The following is an 18354-nucleotide window of genomic DNA, read 5'->3' on the forward strand; positions in this document are numbered from 1 at the left end:
AGGAGGCAAAGAATTTAGGGTGGCGTCCACCTTCGTGACATGGTCAAGCCTGGATCCAAGAGCCTCAAGTTCATTAATATAATCCATCATCTAAAGACAATGGTCATGAACCTGTTGGTTCTTGGACATCTGCACGGTCATGAACTGCTTCAAGACCTTCTGTCGAGTAGAACGATTCTACTCTTCGTACATCGTCCTCAGACTATCCAAGATATCCTTGGACAATTTGATCTGATCGAACTGTCGTTGTATTGGATTATCCAAGGAGGCTATGATGTAGCAACGGGCTAGGGAATTTCTCTTCCCATTCCTGGTAGTCCCTCCTATGGGCCTCAAAAACCCTATCACTCGGACACTCCGGGGCAGGATTCTTAGCTACTTTGTCTAACTTCTCTGAAGTAAGAACCAGCATAATGTTACGGTACCAATTAGCATAGTTTGGGCCTTTTAGTTTGTTGTCGTCCAACAACTTAGTGAATTGTCCGTATGCCATTTCTCTTAAAAAGAAAACATTAGTCCACAACCTAATTTGATTCATGTTATCCACATAGATATGGTTTTTAATCTATGTTCCATTTTCACTTGTTCATCTCTGAGATTTCCCTCCTATCTCAGTGATGGAGACTGCTAATTATGTATCTAGAAATGTGGGAAATCATATAGGGTGCATGGAGCCAACTGTTTCAGCTGCATAACCCCATCACCTTTCTGTGAAGGATCATATCCACTCATCTTATGAGCTTTCCCTTTGGCCTCTGTCAGACAAAGTTCATTGCCATTTTAGGTTAAACCTTTTTGTCCAGTGAGTGCTCACCCATCATATTCGTGAACGCCAAGGTACCGTGAGAGAGTCTTTCATTTTAGGATAGGCCCCTATCATCTTATGAAACATTCCAACAGATCTAGCAGCAAATGGATAGCCCAATTTTATGGTGTGTTTCCTCATTACTGAAGGACTCATCTTCATGCTAATGATGGAAGGCCTTTAGAGAGTTCATCATATGAATCTCCCTATCACATGCACTCATATTTCAGGAGGGAACAAAAGTTACGCCCTAGTTTAATTTAGGTAAAACCAAAGTGGCTCCCACTAACTTTCATAAAGCCAGATTTCGGTGGGCCCTAAACGGCTACGGTTCCGCACGATTCCTCTTGGGGAGGTGTGGGGCCCACCACGAAGGGAGATCATCCAATGATCTTTAGGGACATCATGGCGATGATGTGCATTCGGCCATGGTGTGCACAAGAGCCACTATCGTATCAGCATGGGCCAAGCACTTATGGCCCATGAACGTTGCACATCACACACCCATACATCACATGCAGGGATAAAATTGATCCAATCAATTAATATCTGTAAAATCCATTATTAAAGCCCATAATAATTCATAATATTACTGATTAATATTATCTAGGTATATGGGCTGAATAGCAAAGAGCAGTTCGGCCCATATAGCTTTTATGCAATCAATGGGCTTAAGCAGTTTTAACACATTAAAACTGGGCTTTACAGGTGTGGGCCGAATTAGATCTTGCAATTAACTATCGATCCCTTGACCCAAGAGTGAAAAATTAGGGCTGAGAAAGCACCCACCGAATCACAGATTGGTCCAACCAGTTTGGTCCAATCTGGTTCGAAGATTTGGTGCAGTGCATGCGGGCCATGCAGGCTCAAATGCAGCAGTTTCAGCAGTTTCAGATCTATCAACAGCACGTGTTGCACCAGGTCTCTCAGTATCAATATCAGTAGCAGTTTCCCCTACTACCGCAACCTCAGCTTTAGCAATCACAACTCCCTCCTCGGCACCCAGCCTCACAGCAGGCTAGGTCCCATCGTCAAGAGGAGCACCTTTCCCGCCAAGGAAAGGCCCCCCGGAACCCTCCAAGGAGCCAGGCCTCCTCCCGCAGCAGGTAGGAAAGGCCAACCACTCCGGCCTCGCCACGGGAGGTCAGGTCGGAAGGACCCTAGCTCGCCAAGCCCGCATCGTCTCATTCCTCCAAGCCTGATACCCCGTTCTTAGAGAACCGGTTCGAGATCCTGGCCGCAGGCTCCAAGCAGGAGCCCTCTGTCCGTAGCCATCACCAACGGCCTGAACTGCTTCCTGCACACACCGTTCCTAACAGTACAGAAGTGAGCAGCACGAATGTCGAGCCCGCCAAGAAGCAGAGACGACGCCGCCGAGCTCACCGGTCTGCCACCCACGACCTGTCCGAGGACAGCATCGTTTTCTGAGTTTCGGGGCCCAACTCGGCCCCGGGGTCCTGGATGGTGCCCCTCCAAGCAGTTGGGAAGGGCCACCCCTTAGGGTTGTGAACCACAAAGTAATCCCGCTTCCAGGCGGGAATCTTATTCGGCAGCTCGTACAAGAGCTTATAGCCACGACGGGGAGAGAGGTAGTAAAAGCGCCTCTCCGGAGGAACCCCAGGAGCAACATTTTTTATACAAAGGATAGAGGCAAAAATATCAAGGTCCAAAGGAAGACAGTACTCGTAACATGCTCCCAACCATATTTTGAATGGCATTGGGATGAAGCTGGTCAATGGTGACGTTAAAGTGATTTAGCACCTCCACTATCAAGGGGTGCAGGGGGAGACGCAAGCCAGCCTCGAACTGTTCTTGGAAGATTACTATGTCATTGGGACCATGCTCCCAAGGGACGTTGTCAGTAGGGAGACTGTAGACCAGGTCCCCAGGGAGGCGAAAGTAGCGGATTAGAGACTTGAGTCTCTCCGCTGTCATGGAGGAAGGGTCGAAAGTGTCGGGCTCCCTCCCCCTAGAAGTAGATGCTACATCGCCGAAGGCCTCCCGAGCCTCCGGGATCTGCTCCTAGGCTCCTCCCGAGCTCAAGGGAGCATCGTCGTCCTGGCTATTGCCCCGGTGGTAGGTGTGGTATGGGTACCCAGACATGGCTGACAGCGATTGGGACTCACCAGAAGAGACGGAACGAAGCAAATTGAGGAATTCGGGTAGACTAGATGAAGTGCGCGACCTCAGAATCCGAAGACAGCAAGATGGCATGGGAGAAAATGAGGCCTGGGAGGCCCCCTATTTATAGTCTCCACCCTTTCAAATTGACGGCCCGGATCAAAGCAGATCCAACAGCCCGTGGGCGCCCTGACCGCATGCCTTCTGAAAACCGAAGGTGATTGGCGACACGTCTTCCATAATTAAGGTAATCGCGGCTGCACGACGTTCAGAGGTAAAAGCCACTTTAGCACGTTTTCGAAATCCGAAAAGTCAGGAAAGTCAAAAAATCTCTTGATTCCCGCAAATGCATTAATGTGGGCAGTCAATCAAGTTTGAATTTTGCTCAAATCAGTCCATCGCGCTTCACAAACTTCCTGCGCTAAGGCAGTGCTCTTAGCCCAAGGAGTGGGGGCCAATTGATGGAGGGTGATTTGACCCCACTTATGAAACGGTGACACATGGACACTGAATCAGCACGAGTGACAGCTCAGCGTTGTAACCTAGTACGACCAAGTGACGGGCCTGCAAAGCAGCTCGCTACGTTGTAGCTCGCGAAAGGATTTCGCCGCGACGCGAACCCCAGGCTCCCCGAGCTACCTTTGAAGAGATACTCCGAGGCAACTTTCGCTCGCGAGCTAAAGTTATTAGCTCGTCCGAGCTCCCAAGCAGACAAGTCATTCTGAGGACCAATTCCACTAAGGGTAATCCTGGAGTGTTCCAAGCTCGCTACAAAATAACTCGCGAATGAGCCGCACGAGCGCTCTTCAAGAAGCTTCTGACTGACAGACCGTACCGGTCAGACTGCGCCATATCCCTTACTGACGGCGCAGTCCCAGTCCTTTCGGCAGTCTACGCCCACGTCTCTCAGCAGGCGAAGGAGTGCCTGCCACTTTGGAAACGTGTCACTCACCTGGGTGAGACGTACGCCACAACGGCCACCTGCGCAGCCCTGGCAGGTAACGACTGTGGCAGGAGCCCAGTGGCAGTTATGCTCGACCTGATGTGAGTGTCCCTATAAAAGCCCTCAGGGCAGAAGAGAAACTTCTTCTTGAGACCGCTAATCTCTTAAGTATAGTGAGAACGCGCTATCTGCACTCTTAGCCTTCGTCTCCTTCTTACTTCTCCTACACAGTACTAACTTAAGCATCAGAGTATCCCCACCGGGTAAACTCCCCGGGGATTCTTCTTCTTCCTCATCTCAGGTACCTTCGAGGAGCCACGCGAGTGCCAGAGAATATGGCACTTGATATTATTACAGAAATTGGCTTATTGGGATCCAAACCTGCTCACTTTCCTATTCCTCAGAATCATAAACTTGCCCTTGCTAACGGGGCACTCCTGGATGACCCTGAACGATATCGACGTCTTGTGGGCCATTTGATTTATTTAACCATTACACGGCCAGAGCTTAGTTATTGCGTCCATGTCCTGGCTCAATTTATGCAGAGTCCTCGTGTTGATCATTGGGATGCGGCCTTACGTTGTGGTTCGTTATCTGAAAGGACGTCCTGGTCAAGGAATATTTTTGCGCTCTGATAGTGATCTGCAATTATATGCCTACTGTGATTCCGACTGGGCGAGTTGCCCTCTCACTCGTCGCTCTCTTACTAGGTATTTTATCATGTTCGAACATTCCCCCATCTCCTGGAAAACTAAGAAACAACATACTGTCTCCCATTCCTTTGCCGAGGCTGAATACCGGTCAATGGCTACTGCCAGTTGTGAGTTGAAGTGACTAAAAGGTCTGCTATCATCTTTGGGTATCTCTCATCCTCAACCTATACGCCTATTTTGTGACAATCAGGCTGCCCTGCACATTGCCGCGAACCCTGTTTTCCATGAGCGGACCAAACATATTGAAGTTGATTGTCATTTCATTCGCAATGAGCTCCAAGCCAGCACTACTACACCTGCCTATGTCCGTACAGGTGAACAACTTGTCGACATTTTCACCAGGGCCCTCGGACAACAGCAGTTTGATTCCTTCCTTCCCAAGTTGGGCATTCGCAATCCTCATGCACCACCTTGAGGGGGAGTATTGGACGAAGATAAGAAGATAAGAAGACTCGCGAGAGTCCACTCGCGAGAGTCCACTCGCGAAAGTCCCGACTTTGTATGTTACAGAAGAGTCTGGTCCCGGATCTGTACCTATACTAATAAAGGAAGTCTTTTTCCTCTTTGGATTAGGAAGTTTGTTTTAGAAAGTTTTGGGGAGCAAGGAACTCCACCGCCGTTTGTATATAAATACCATAAGGATCAATGGAACAAAGACACCTTTGGCTTCCGAAATTTTTCAGCTAGTGACCATGCACCCCTGCTCCTAAAACTCCTATAACCCTTTAAGGGCCGAAAATGTTTGAAATTTGAGGAGTGCTGGATGAGAGAAGAGGGATTCTTGAATGAGTTCACAAGACATTGGAACCAATATACGGGACCCTATACATATAAATGGGAAAAGGTAAAGAAAGAAATGCAAAATTGGGGACAAAAGCGGTGTGGGTACATTGCCTCGAATATCCAATGTCTTGAGAAGGAGATAACTCAGGTACAAATGCAGGACAGTGATGTACGAGACACAAATAAAGAGCTGGATTTGAGAAGACAACTAGAAGTTTGGTTGGACAGGGAGGAGTGCTACTGGAAGCTTCGTGCAAGAATTGATTGGCTTGCAAACGGAGACAAAAACACCAGATATTTCCATGCTATTGCTTCCAATCGAAAAAAAAGAAACACAATCCATTGGCTGAAACATTTAAATGGTAGGTGGACATCTTCTCCAAATTGCATTATGGACACATTATCTCATTATTTTCAGACCTTGTTCCAGTCGAGCAACCCAGATCTTAGTGAGTTCGTTGATTTGGATGTGCAAATAACAGAAGCCCAGAATGAAATGCTTTGTAGCATTCCTGATGAAGAAGAGGTCAAGAGCGCCGCCTTTGCTTTTGGAGCACATAAGGCCCTAGGCCCCGATGGAATCCAGGCTTCTGTTTACCAAAAATGTTGGTCAACAGCTCGAAATGGTGTGGTGACAATGGTGCATGATGATGCGCAATCCGGCCGGTCTTAGCTGTCAACGACCTTGCCTTTGAACTGAGTAGCAGGGAACCTAAAATGGAGGAGATGAGGAAGCTCCGGGGAGAACCCGGTGTAAAGGCTCTGAAGCTTAAGTTAGAATCCTTCAAAGGCAAGATAAAACCAGATAGCGCAAAGTTTGCATACCTCTTCTTTTGGGGTAGAGAGCCTTTTATAACCACCTCGCGCACTCACTCCTAGACTCCTGTCAGGTCGGGAATGAGTATTTTCGTGCTTCTGCCAGTTCGGGCGTCATCGCCTCTGCTGGGGCAGAACCGTCACTGCTCTTTTTGTCGGAGCTGTCTCTGTAACTGGAGGTAGCGGTGACAGGTGACGGTGGCAGGTGGCCGTTTGAAATGCGGCCGTCAAGCATTAGATCCCAAGTCAGTCAAGTGCGCCACCCCTGGATACGGATTCCTTCGGTGTCAGGTACGGTGTGGTTCGTCCAGTTCAATGCTCCGGAAAAGAAGTGCCTAGAGCGGTGCGTGAGGTGAAGTCTTGAGTTCGGATAAGGGGGGGCCCCGAACTGTCATAAGACGGGCTAGTTCGGGTCTCTGCTTTGTGTGACTCGGGGCCAAAGGGAGAGTTCGGGCTCCTCGTAGGGAGTTCGAGCTCTAAGTAGGGAGTTCGGGCACCTTGCAGGGAGTTCGGGCTCCTCGTAGGGAGTTTGAGCTCTAAGGAGTTCGGGCACCTTGCAGGGAGTTTGGGCTCCTCGTAGGGAGTTCGAGCTCTAAGTAGGGAGTTCGGGTACTTTGTAGGGAGTTTGAATCTCTATGTAGGGAGTTCGGGCACCTTGTAGGGAGTTCGGACCGCTGGTCTCTTCCCTTTGGTGTTTGTACCCTCGGTACGCTGTTTTAAGTACCAAGCTTACTTATTTTTTGCCACATGGCGTGATTTGCGAGGTCGGGCCAAATCTTCCTTCATCAATTGCCCCCCACTCCTCGTGCTAAGGGTCTTGCCCTGACGCGGGGAGTTCTCAAGGTGTCAGGTAGATTTGCCCTGCACTTTGAATCTTGGTTCTGCTGGCGCGAGGTGCGTTATCAGGGTTTCTTGGGCTTCTTCAAGCGTCCATTTAGGCGGGAAGCACGCCGGCCTGTCTAAATGCTGATAGATGTGGCGCCGCGTGTTATTTCGAAATTTCAAAAAGGCGCGCCACTTGGGGGCGCGATAGCGGGCGTCTTTTCAAATTTGAAAAAGACGTGCCGCTGCCGTTTTTTTTCTGAGGAGGCATGCGCAGGCGTTCCGTCAGTTTCGAAAGGATGTGCGCCGGCGCTGTCAGTTTCGAAAGGACGTGCGCCAATCACGTCTCGGTCTCGGGGGACATGCGGTCAGTGCGGCTGTTGGCCGTCGGATTGGCTTTGATCTAAGCTGTTGCCTTTCGGTCACTGTGAGTATAAATAGCGGGGGGGACCCCAGTTGTTGTCACTTCTGTATTTCTCTCGAGCTCGCGTCTGAGTTTCAGCTCGCATCCAGTTCGCGTCCAGATTTTTTCAGTTCGCGCTCAAGGTCTTCCGCTCGTCCGAGCTCCTGTGGTCTATAGCTTTTGTCCGGGTGAGTACTTTCCTGGATCTCATCACTCCCGATGTCTAGCTCGGATGGCTCAGATAGTCCTTTCAGCAGGTCTGATGCAGGTTCTACGAACCGAGTTGCATCCCCCGATAGCCCTAGCGAACTGGAGGTAGAGCTCGAGGAAGAATTCGGGCTCGTAGGCCGTGGCGCTTCGGGTAGTTTGGCGTCCACCTCTCATCGGGGTCGGATGTTAGACAAGTTCGGCCCTTCGACCATGACGCCCGAGGGGCTCCAATCCCTCATTACTTACTATAACTTGCCCGGGGAGTATGCTTATTTCATACCTTCGGGTAGCTTTCCTTGGGAACACGGTCCTGATGAGATCGTGATATTCTGGGAGCAGCTCGCCGCGGGGCTGCGATTGCCTTTCCATCCCCTCTTTGTCGAAGTCTTGAACCACTTCGGCGTGATGGTCGGCCAGCTTCACCCGAATTCCATTCGAAACTTGGTGGGGACAATCTCCTTATTTTGCGACGAGAGCTTTCCGTTGGACTTGGAGATTTTTTCTTCAATCTTGATGCTTAAGAAGTAAGCGGGTCCCCTCCCCAGGCGTAGGCGGGCTTACTACCTGTCTCCTCGCTCGGGCTTTAAGCTTTTACACGAGCTCCCCAACAAGGTCCCAGCATGGAAGTGGGACTATTTCGGGGTGCAAAGTGTGCTGGGGTGGCCTTTTTAGACCGGGTGGGGGATGGCCGCTCCTGACTCCGAGGTCACGCTTGACAAAGAAACGACAAAGGGCCTCCGGCAATGGGCGCGGCTTGGGCTGAAGTGTCAACAGTATTTGACGGAGGCCAAGCTCATTGCGGCCGGCCTGAGTTCGGGTAGGTTCTTCACTTAGAGACTCTTATCTTGTAGTCTTTCTTGCTTTTTACTGATGGCGAACTTCTTTTCGCAGGTGTGATGGATTCGTGAGGGACCTGGGTGGGCACTTGTTTCAAGGTATGAAGAGGAGAAAGCGGGTTGCCAAGCGAACTTGTGCCGAGATGCCCCAGGATGCGGAGCCCGAGGTGCCGGGCTATTAGCCAGAAGATCCGCCCAAGGAGCCCGAGATGGTCCCTCCGATGCAGGAGCCGGCAGGGGGCCCTTATGCTGAGACTACATACACAGGGGCTCCTACATACTCCGGTGCTCCTGCTTACTCCGGGTCTGCTCATACGCGAGTTGGGCCCTCGGGATCGGGGGCCTCGGGGGATTTCAGGAGTGTGTTGACGCCGACCCATGCTCTTCAAAAGAGTAAAGAGGCTATCTTCCCCGAGGAGGTCGCGGTGTGGACTGATCTCCCTCTGCATCAAGTGGCTTGTCGTGCCGTTACCCATGCCATGGTGGTAAGTGTTCTCCTTTTTTAGTGCTTTTTGGCTTTTGTTTTGTTGGTTCTTTTGATCATTTGGTCTCTTTTGGTAGGTGAATTCTTCTATTCACGCCTTGGCGGCTCAGGTGGAGAGGAGCTCGAGGCAGGCGTGAGCTGCCGAAGAGGCTCGTCGTGCTGCCGAGGAGGCTGCTCGTGCTGCCGAAGAGACTGCTCATTTTTCCCAGATCAGGCAGGCGAGGTCTTAGAGAGATGCCGAGGCCATGGGAGTGGTGGTGAAGCACATGGCGGACTTGAGGCTGGATCTATAGCATCAGGTCGAGTATCTTCAGGAGGACATCAGGGAGAGGACGCAGATCTTTTCTCAAGGTATCGAAGATGCCAAGAAGAAGGCCATCGATGAGTACATTGCTTTGCCGAGTTTTGATGATCTGATGGTGGATTCATATAGGAGGGGTTTTAAACTAAGCCGGTGGATGATCCGGAATACGTACCCCAAGCTCGATGTTAGCGCCATATCCACTTTGCACATAACTCAGGAGATGGCTAATGCTGCTGACGCCAAGCCAGACTCTGAGGGCGAGGCGGGGCCTTTGGGTTTTGTTGAAGTGCCTTCTGATGATGAAGAAATAGCTCCAGGCTTGTAAATTTTTTTTTTGTACTACCCTACTTTTGAAATGGAATGACTTTTGTTTAAGTTCTGGTTATTCTTTCTCCCAAACTGAGCATATTTGCCGAACTGAACGTATTTGCCGAACTAACTATACGTCCGGTCTGTTTTCTACCCGGGTTACCGCACTCGCGCGGCCTGTTTTCTGCCCGGGTCCCTATTAGTTCGTTGTCTCCGTTTTGCCTTTGGCTGACTTTTCTTTGCTTGCTTGTGCCGAGGTTCCTTCGTTAGCTCGGCATCCTAGCCCGTAGGCTTTGGTGGTGATTTTATCCACTTTGCTTGGCGGTCTATAGGTAGTATCGCCTTAGGTTGACAATGTTCCACGCTCGGGGTACTTGTTTTCCCTCTAGGGTTTCGAGCTCGTATGCCCCCCCCGAGTGCTTTCTTTACTCTATAGGGTCCTTCCCAATTTGGTCCGAGTTTTCCTACGTCGGGTTCGGGTATCATGACCTTACGGAGAACCAGGTCGCCTACGCGGAAGTTCCTCTTCTTTACTCTGGCGTTATAGTACCGAGCTACCTTTTGCTGGTAGGCCACAGTTCGGATGTGCGCGAGGTCTCTCACCTCGTCCAGTAGGTCGAGGTTGGTGCGTAACTCGTCTTCGTTTGTCTACTCGTCGTATGCTTATAGTCGCAGCATAGGTACTTTGATTTCCGCCGGGATTACCGCTTTGGTGCCGTAGGTGAGGTTAAAGGGAGTCTCTCCTGTGGCGGTTTTTTCCGTGGTTCGGTGAGCCCATAGAACACTTGGTAGCTCGTCCGCCCACAACCCTTTAGCTCGGTCTAGTCGTGCTTTCAGTCCGCGGAGGATGGCTCTGTTCATTACTTCTGTTTGGCCATTTGCCTGCGGGTGTGCGACCGACGTGAAGTTCTGACTAATTCCCATACTTTGGCACCATTCTTGGAACTTGATATCCTCAAACTGTTTGCCGTTGTCGGAGATCAGTACCCGAGGTAGCCCGAAGTGACATACTATGTTCTTCCAAAAGAAGTTCTATATGTTTCAGGCTGTAACTGTTGCCAGAGGTTCAGCTTCTATCCACTTTGCGAAGTAATCTACTGCCACCACTAGGAATTTTCTCCCACCTGTCGCTGGTGGGAATGGCCCCAGAAGGTCGATGCCCCATTGGGCGAAGGGCCATGGACTGGTGAGGTACTTGAGGTCGGCAGCAGACTGATGGTGGATATTGGCATGCTTCTGACACTTGTCGCATTTTCTGACGAGCTCAATAGCCTCTATCTTCATCGTTGACCAGTAGTATCCTTGTCGAAGTGCCTTTTGAGCAAGGGCTCTGCCCCCCGGGTGTTCACCGCACAAGCCTTCATGAGTGTTGCGGAGTACGAGCTCGGCTTCGGCAGGTCGCAAGCATCGCAAGTAGGGGAGCGTGTAGGATCGTCGGTACAACCGTTCATCTATTATGACGTATTTGGCTGTCTGGCGCTGCACCCTCTTAGCTGCATTGCGGTCCGCAGGGAGGGTTCCGTCTAGCAGGAAGCTCGCGAGTGGGTCGATCCAGCTCGACTCTGCTTCAGAGACGGGAGCGACCTCTTCTGCTCCACCGAGAATGCTGGGCCGAGGTAAGTCCTCTATGTACACGGTTCTCATGGCGTTTTGACTCGTGTTGGCTAGTCGGGACAGAGCATCGGCCTCAGTGTTCTCTGACCTCGGGATTTGCTTGATGAAGTGTGACTGGAAGTTGAGCAGAGCCTCCTTTACTTTTGCCAAGTATGCAATCATAGTGAGCTTGCGTGCATCGTACTCGCCTATAACTTGGTTGACCATGAGCTGGGAATCACTGTAGATAACTACGTGCTTTGCTCCGACCTTGTGCGCTAGGTTCAGTCCGACTATTAGTGCCTCGTACTCTGCCTCGTTGTTGGATGCCGCTAACTCAAAGCGTAGTGCGTATTCCAACTTTGTTCCGCTCGAGCCACGTAGCACTATTCCAACCTCGCTACCCTGCTGGTTCGAGGAGCCATCTACGTGAAGGATCCAGGGCTCCTCATCCCAGTTTGCGTTTGGTCTAACCAGGAGAGATGCTACACTGGCTGCTACTTCACGGGGTTCAGACTCTATTGGCTTGGGAGCTCCGAGCTCGCCCGAACTGGGGATCTCGGGCTCGACCGGCTCAGGGGCTTCGAGGCTAAACGTGCATTTGGCGATAAAATCTGCCAAGGCTTGGGCCTTAATAGCAGTTCTTGGCTTGTACTGGAGGTCATACTCGCTGAGTTCGATGGCCCATTTCGTCAGTCAATCGGAAACCTCGGGTTTGAGTAAAACTTGTCTCAAAGGTTTGTCGGTCAGGACGATGACGGTGTGAGCCTGGAAGTACGGGCGGAGTTTCCGAGTTGCTATCACCAGTGCGTATGCTAGCTTTTCTATCTGCGGGTACCTTGTCTCTGCTCCCTGCAAAATTTTACTAACATAATATATGGGTCGCTGGACCCGGTCTGTTTCTTTTATTAGTACCGAACTGACCACCTCGTCGCTTGCCGAGAGGTATAGTTCTAAGACATCGCCCTCCTCGGGCCGGGCTAAGGTTGGCACACTAGCGAGGTAACCTTTTAGCTCGTCAAACGCGAGCTGGTAGTCTTGGGTCCACTCGAACCCTTTGCCTTTGATTGCTTTGAAGAAAGGTAGGCAGCGGTCTGCTGATTTGGACATGAAGCGGTTTAGAGCGGCTATGCGGCCGTTTGGCCTCTGAACTTCTTTAACTTTCCAAGGTGGTCTCATATCTAGGATGGCTTTTATCTTGTCCGGGTTGGCCTCAATACCGTGCCGATTGACAATGTAGCCTAGGAATTTGCCCGAGGTGATGCCAAAGACACATTTGTTGGGGTTCAATTTCATGCTAAACTGACATAGGATTTGGAAGACAGAATCTAAGTCTTGTATTAATTCTTGTGAAAACTGTGTCTTGACGACCATGTCGTCTACATAACACTCTATCTTCATGCCAATCAGGGGCCAAAACAGCCTATTTACAAGTCTTTGGAAGGTCGCTCCGGCATTTTTTAATCCGAAGGGCATGACCTTGTAACAGTATAGGCCGAACTCGGTTATGAAGCTGGTTTTTTCCTCATCGGACTGGTCCATCCGGATTTGGTTGTAGCCTGAGTAGGCGTCCAAGAAGCTTAGCAACTCATGTCCCGAGGTTGCGTCCACTAGGCGGTCAATTCTGGGGAGGGGGAAGCAATCTTTCGGCAAGCTCAGTTCAGGTCGGTGTAGTCGACGCACATGCGCCACTTACCGTCGCCTTTTTTACCAGCACAGGGTTGGCCACCCAGCTCGGGTAATGGACTTCCCTTATGAAGTCTGCTGCGAGGAGCTTCTCGACCTCCTCGTCAACTGCCCTCCAGTGTTCTGGGGCTAAGTTGCGTTTCTTCTGTCTAACGGGTCTGACTACAGGGTCAGTGTTAAGTTTGTGAGTTATAAGGCCAGGGTCAATACCGGGCATATCGGCCATGGACCATGCAAAAATATCTAAATTTTGAAGTAAAAAACTCACCAATTCGGTTCATAGGGGTTCCTCGACGGAAGCACCGATCTGGAGTGTGTGAGCTGGGTTCGTAGCCGAAGTCGGGATTGCGACTGTTTCCTCTGTGGGTGCAGCTCGTTCCTAGCCTTGCTCCGCAGGCCGCTCCAGTTCGAGGTTGTCGGCTACCTTGGTTTTTCCCTTCAGGGCGGCAACATAACACTTGTGGGACTCGAGCTGGTCGCCCCGTGCTACCCCCACACCGAAGTCCGTAGGGAACTTCATGGCCAAATAGTAGGTGGAGACCACCGCCCGTAGGATATGCGTGATCGACCGCCCTATTATGGCATTGTATGGGGAGGGGGTCGCGACCACCAGGAAATCATGGTTGAGTCTGACCGCACAAGGCCATGTGCCGACTTCCACAGGTACTGTTATTTTTCCGAGGGGCCTGACTTCCTCTCCGCTGAAACCCACCAGGGGAGTGTTCGCGGGCTTCAGTTCGCTCCTCTGTAATTGTAGCTGGTCAAATGCTGATTTAAAGAGGATGTCCGCTGAGCTGCCCGAATCTACGAGTACGCATCTGACCTCGAAGTCGCTGATCCTTAGTTTAATGACAAGCGCGTCATCGTGGGGGTAGTGGACCCCTCGCGCGTCGTCCTCCGTGAAGAAGATTGGTTCTTCGGTCTTTGGTCTCTTTGGGGGGTTCCGTTCCTTGAGGGCCGCTTCGCAAACTGAAGTCGGGGCTGCTGCCGAGGTACACCCTGCTACCACCGAACCTCCCACAATTACATGGATGGTTCCCCGAACTAGCCTCTCTTCCGGAGGCTGTCGCTGCAACGGTTCGGCAGGTCTACTGCTAGATTCGGGGGCATCCTTTTCGTGCTCCCCTTGCCGACCTGCCTTATTGTTATTATTGTTGTGCTGTACAAAGTTTCTCAAGTATCCGCAATGGATGAGCCCCTCTATCTCGTCCTGGAGATTATTACACTGCTCGGTACTATGATCATGGTCTCTATGGAAACTACAATACAAATTCATATTTCTTTTGTTCGGATTTCCCTTTAGGCGAGGTGGCCACTTCACGTATGGGGTGTCCTTGATCGTCATTAAGATCTCGGTCTGCCTTGTGTTTAACGGCGTGTAATCCGTCCGAACTACTAGGGGAGCTCGGAATGACTGGTTCGGCTTCGGCTCCAGGGCCGGGTTTTTCCTGTCGATTGGGTTGGAGGGCTCGCCTTCCCTCTTTCTTTTCTCGTTCCCGCCTTCGGTTCGTTGGTTGATTTCTTCCTCTGTCCTCATGAACTTGTCCGCGAGCTTGAGGAATTCGGCCACGATTGTGGGCTGGTTAGCTACCATGTGCCATTTGAATTCTTTGTGCGTTACCCCTCTTTTGGCCGCCGCGAGCTGCACCGCGGGGTCCAACCGTGGTATCTGCAAGCATGCTTCATTGAATCGCTTGATGTAGCCCCGTATGGATTCTCCTTTCTTTTGGACTACTCCGAAGATGCTTTCCTCTGTTCTGGGGCACCGTTTGCTGGTGACAAAGTGTGCGGTGAAGACCTGCACGAACTGAGCCCAGCACTTTATCGACCCAGGGGCCAGGTTCCTGTACCAAGTGTGGGCTACCCCCCTGAAGGTGGTGGTGAAGGCCACGCACATGCACAATTCGCTGGCCCTGGCGAGGTGCATTTGGGACTGGAAAGCGTCAATGTGGTCGTTGGGGTCGAAGGACCCGTCATACTTGTCCAGAGGTGGGAGCTTGAAATCTCTAGGCAAGGGGACCGCCATGAGTTCTGATGCGAGGGGGGAAGGAACTGAGAGAATCGGGGCAGTTCCTACCTCGTCCGAGCTCGTCTCTTCTTTGCCTCTGAGCTCTGACAGGACACGGGTGGCGGTTCGGCGACTTCGCCGGCGCCTTCGTTGTTGAGTGGGCCTTGTACTGGCGCTGCTGGCCTCCGTGTTGCCGAGCTCGATGGGCCCAGAATGCTGGTAGTCTGCTGCTGCCAGGGCGCCGAATCGGTTTTTCGTGAGTGGGAACTCGGGCTTGGAGCGCCGAGGTGCCGATCTCGCGGGTGAGGTTCCCGACTCGCCTGCGAGCTGCGAGGCGGGGATGATTTTTTTCTCTCTTCGGCCTGGGGACGAGGCCTGGCTGTTAGGAGGGTTCTGGGGCCTAGAGGCCTTTCCTTGGTGGGGGCATCCATCCTGCGGGGAGGCCTTGACCGGCCTCGGAGCAGGGTGGCGAGGTGGAAGTAGTGGTTGGTTTAGTGGCAGTTGGGGGAACTGCTGTTGATAGTGATATTGGGAGATGTTGTGCAGCACTTGGTGCTGGTGAAGCTGGTGTTGCTGGAACTGTTGCATTTGGGCTTGCATTGCCCGCATGCACTACATCAGGTCGTCCAACCGGTTTTGGCTGGCTGTCAGGGGGACGACAATCGGTTCAGTAAAGGTTGTCTCAATAGGGGGAGGAAAGGGGATGCTTGTGGCAGGAAGGTTTACGGGCGCCATTGCTTGTGGCACATTCAAGCTGGGGATTCCATCCACCGAAAGGGGGATGGTGAACTGTCCAACGCACACCACGGGAACTTGAAGTTGTTCCCCGGTGGTGTTTGTCTCCGTGACACGTCCGGCGTTGCTGGAAGAGGCCATGAGTGTTAGGTTTTTTGAAGAAGAAAAGGGGGTTATGAGAGTTTGGAGGGAGGCTTTTTGAAGCGTTTCCCACAGACGGCGCCAATTGATGATGTGCAATCCGGCCGGTCTTAGCTGTCAACGACCTTGCCTCTGAACTGAGTTGCAGGGAACCTGAAACGAAGGAGATGAGGAAGCTCTGGGGAGAACCCGATGTAAAGGCTCCGAAGCTTAAGTTAGAATCCTTCAAAGGCAAGATAAAACCAGGTAGCGCAAAGTTTGCATACCTCCTCTTTTGGGGGTGGAGAGCCTTTTATAACCACCTCGCGCACTCACTCCTAGACTCCTGTCAGGTCGGGAATGAGTATTTCCGTGCTTCTACCAGTTCGGGCGTCATCGCCTCTGCTGGGGCAGAACCGTCACTGCTCTTTTTGTTGGAGTCGTCTCTGTAACTGGAGGTAGCGGTGACAGGTGACGGTGGCAGGTGGCCGTTTGAAATGCGGCCGTCAAGCGTCAGATCCCAAGTCAGTCAGGTGCGTCGCCCCTGGATACGGACTCCTTCGGTGTTAGGTACGGTGTGGTTCGTCCAGTTCAATGCTCCGGAAGCGAAGTGCCTGGAGCGGTGCATGAGGCGAAGTCTTGAGTTCGGATAAGGGGGGGCCCCGAACTGTCATAAGACGGGCCAATTCGGGTCTCTGCTTTGTGTGACTCGGGGCCAAAGGGAGAGTTCGGGCTCCTCGTAGGGAGTTCGAGCTCTAAGTAGGGAGTTCGGGCACCTTGCAGGGAGTTCGGGCTCCTCGTAGGGAGTTTGAGCTCTAAGTAAGGAGTTCGGGCACCTTGCAGGGAATTCGGGCTCCTCGTAGGGAGTTCGAGCTCTAAGTAGGGAGTTCGGGCACTTTGTAGGGAGTTCGAATCTCTAGGTAGGGAGTTCGGGCACCTTGTAGGGAGTTCGGACCGCTAGTCTCTTCCCTTTGGTGTTTGTACCCTCGGTATGCTGTTTTAAGTGCCGAGCTTATTTATTTTTTGCCACGTGGCGTGATTTGTGAGGTCGGGCCAAATCTTCCTTCATCAGTGCAAAACTGCTTTAGGAATCCGACAAGTATCAAAGAGATTAACCAAAATTTTCTCTGCTTAATTCCAAAGAGTGATAAAGTTGAGGAGGCCAAAGATTTCAGACCCATTGGACTCAGTAATGTCTCATGCAAAATCATCACCAGAAGAATGAAGTCTCTGCTTCCTCAGCTCATATCTCCCTTCCAGGCAGCATTTACGCCGAGTCGGCAAATCACAGATAACATGGTCATTTGTAAATAGGTAATACATACTATGAAGAAGCAGAAAGGTAAGAACAGTTACTTTTATGTTGAAATTAGATCTCAGCAAGGCCTGTGATAGGCTTGAATGGGATTTCGTGCTCAAGGTGCTGCAAGCTCTCGGTTTTTCTAACCTTTTCTGCAACTTGATATACAACCGTATTGCCACCACTAGCATTGCTGTTATTGTCAATGACTGTGTTGGAGAATTCTTTACGCCTTCGAGGGGAATTAGACAGGGCTGCCCTCTTTCCCCATACCTTTTTATTCTGTGCACAGAGATCCTATCTTGTCTTCTGAGCTCAAAACTGGAGAATGGAGAGGTCCATGGCGTTAAATTTGGCAGAACAGGAGTAAGAATAAATCACTTGCTTTTTGCTGACGATGTTTTGATATTTGGGAAATGCTCCCTTGTTGAAATCCATTGCTTAAAAGATCAACTGCAACTCTTCTGTAATTGGTCTGTCTAGGAACTCGATTACAAAAAATCAGCCATCTATTTCAGCCCCAACACCCAAAGAAGGACCTGTGACATCCATGCTAGGGGTCTCTATTCTGGGAAAACAAAGTTTCTACCTCAGTGGGCTTATGTTTAGTTCTCAAGCCTTAACGACTGACTGGAATTTCCTGCCAGAAAAGATTAAAAACAAGCTACAAGGGTGGCAAGCAAATACTTTGTCGCAAGCTAGCTGTACTGTTCTCATCAAATCGTCACTCGAAGCAATACCAATGTATCACCTATAAACAAGCCTAGTGCCAAAGAAAGTAGCCGAGGATATTAATGCTATTTTCCGAGATTTCTAGTGGGGAAAAAAGGAGAGAGGGAAGGGACATTATCTCAAATCCTGGGATAGTATTCTTAAGCCTAAAGAATTGGGAGGCTTAGGCTTGGTTGGTGTGGCATAGAGAAATAAAGCTCTTATATCAAAATTGTGCTGGTGCTTTTGTAAAAACTCAGATTCCTTATGGGTGAAGATCCTCTGTGCAAAGTACTTACAACATGGATCCTTTTGGAGCTCTACCAAGAAGGGTGCTAACTCTCCAACCTGGTCTAGTATGCTTGATTGCCGGAAAATTCTATTGAAAGCCTGTAGATGGATTATAGGCGATGGATGGGATGTAGATACTGGTTGTGATCCTTGGATACCTTCAGTTTCTAGGGGTCTGGAAAGTATGGAAGTACAACATGGACTTGGCCGATGGCAAATTTTATTCACCACCCCTCTATGTCATGGAAAAGAGATGAACTGAGGTGAGTTTTTGATAACGATACTGTCAGACGTATAGTTGGAATTTGGCTCCCAAATCCAGGTACTGCAACTCATGATTTCCTAGTCTAGACGGTCACTC

This window comes from Nelumbo nucifera, chromosome 3 (genome assembly GCF_055504915.1).
Source record: "Nelumbo nucifera cultivar China Antique chromosome 3, China Antique-T2T, whole genome shotgun sequence".
Classification (NCBI taxonomy): domain Eukaryota; kingdom Viridiplantae; phylum Streptophyta; class Magnoliopsida; order Proteales; family Nelumbonaceae; genus Nelumbo; species Nelumbo nucifera.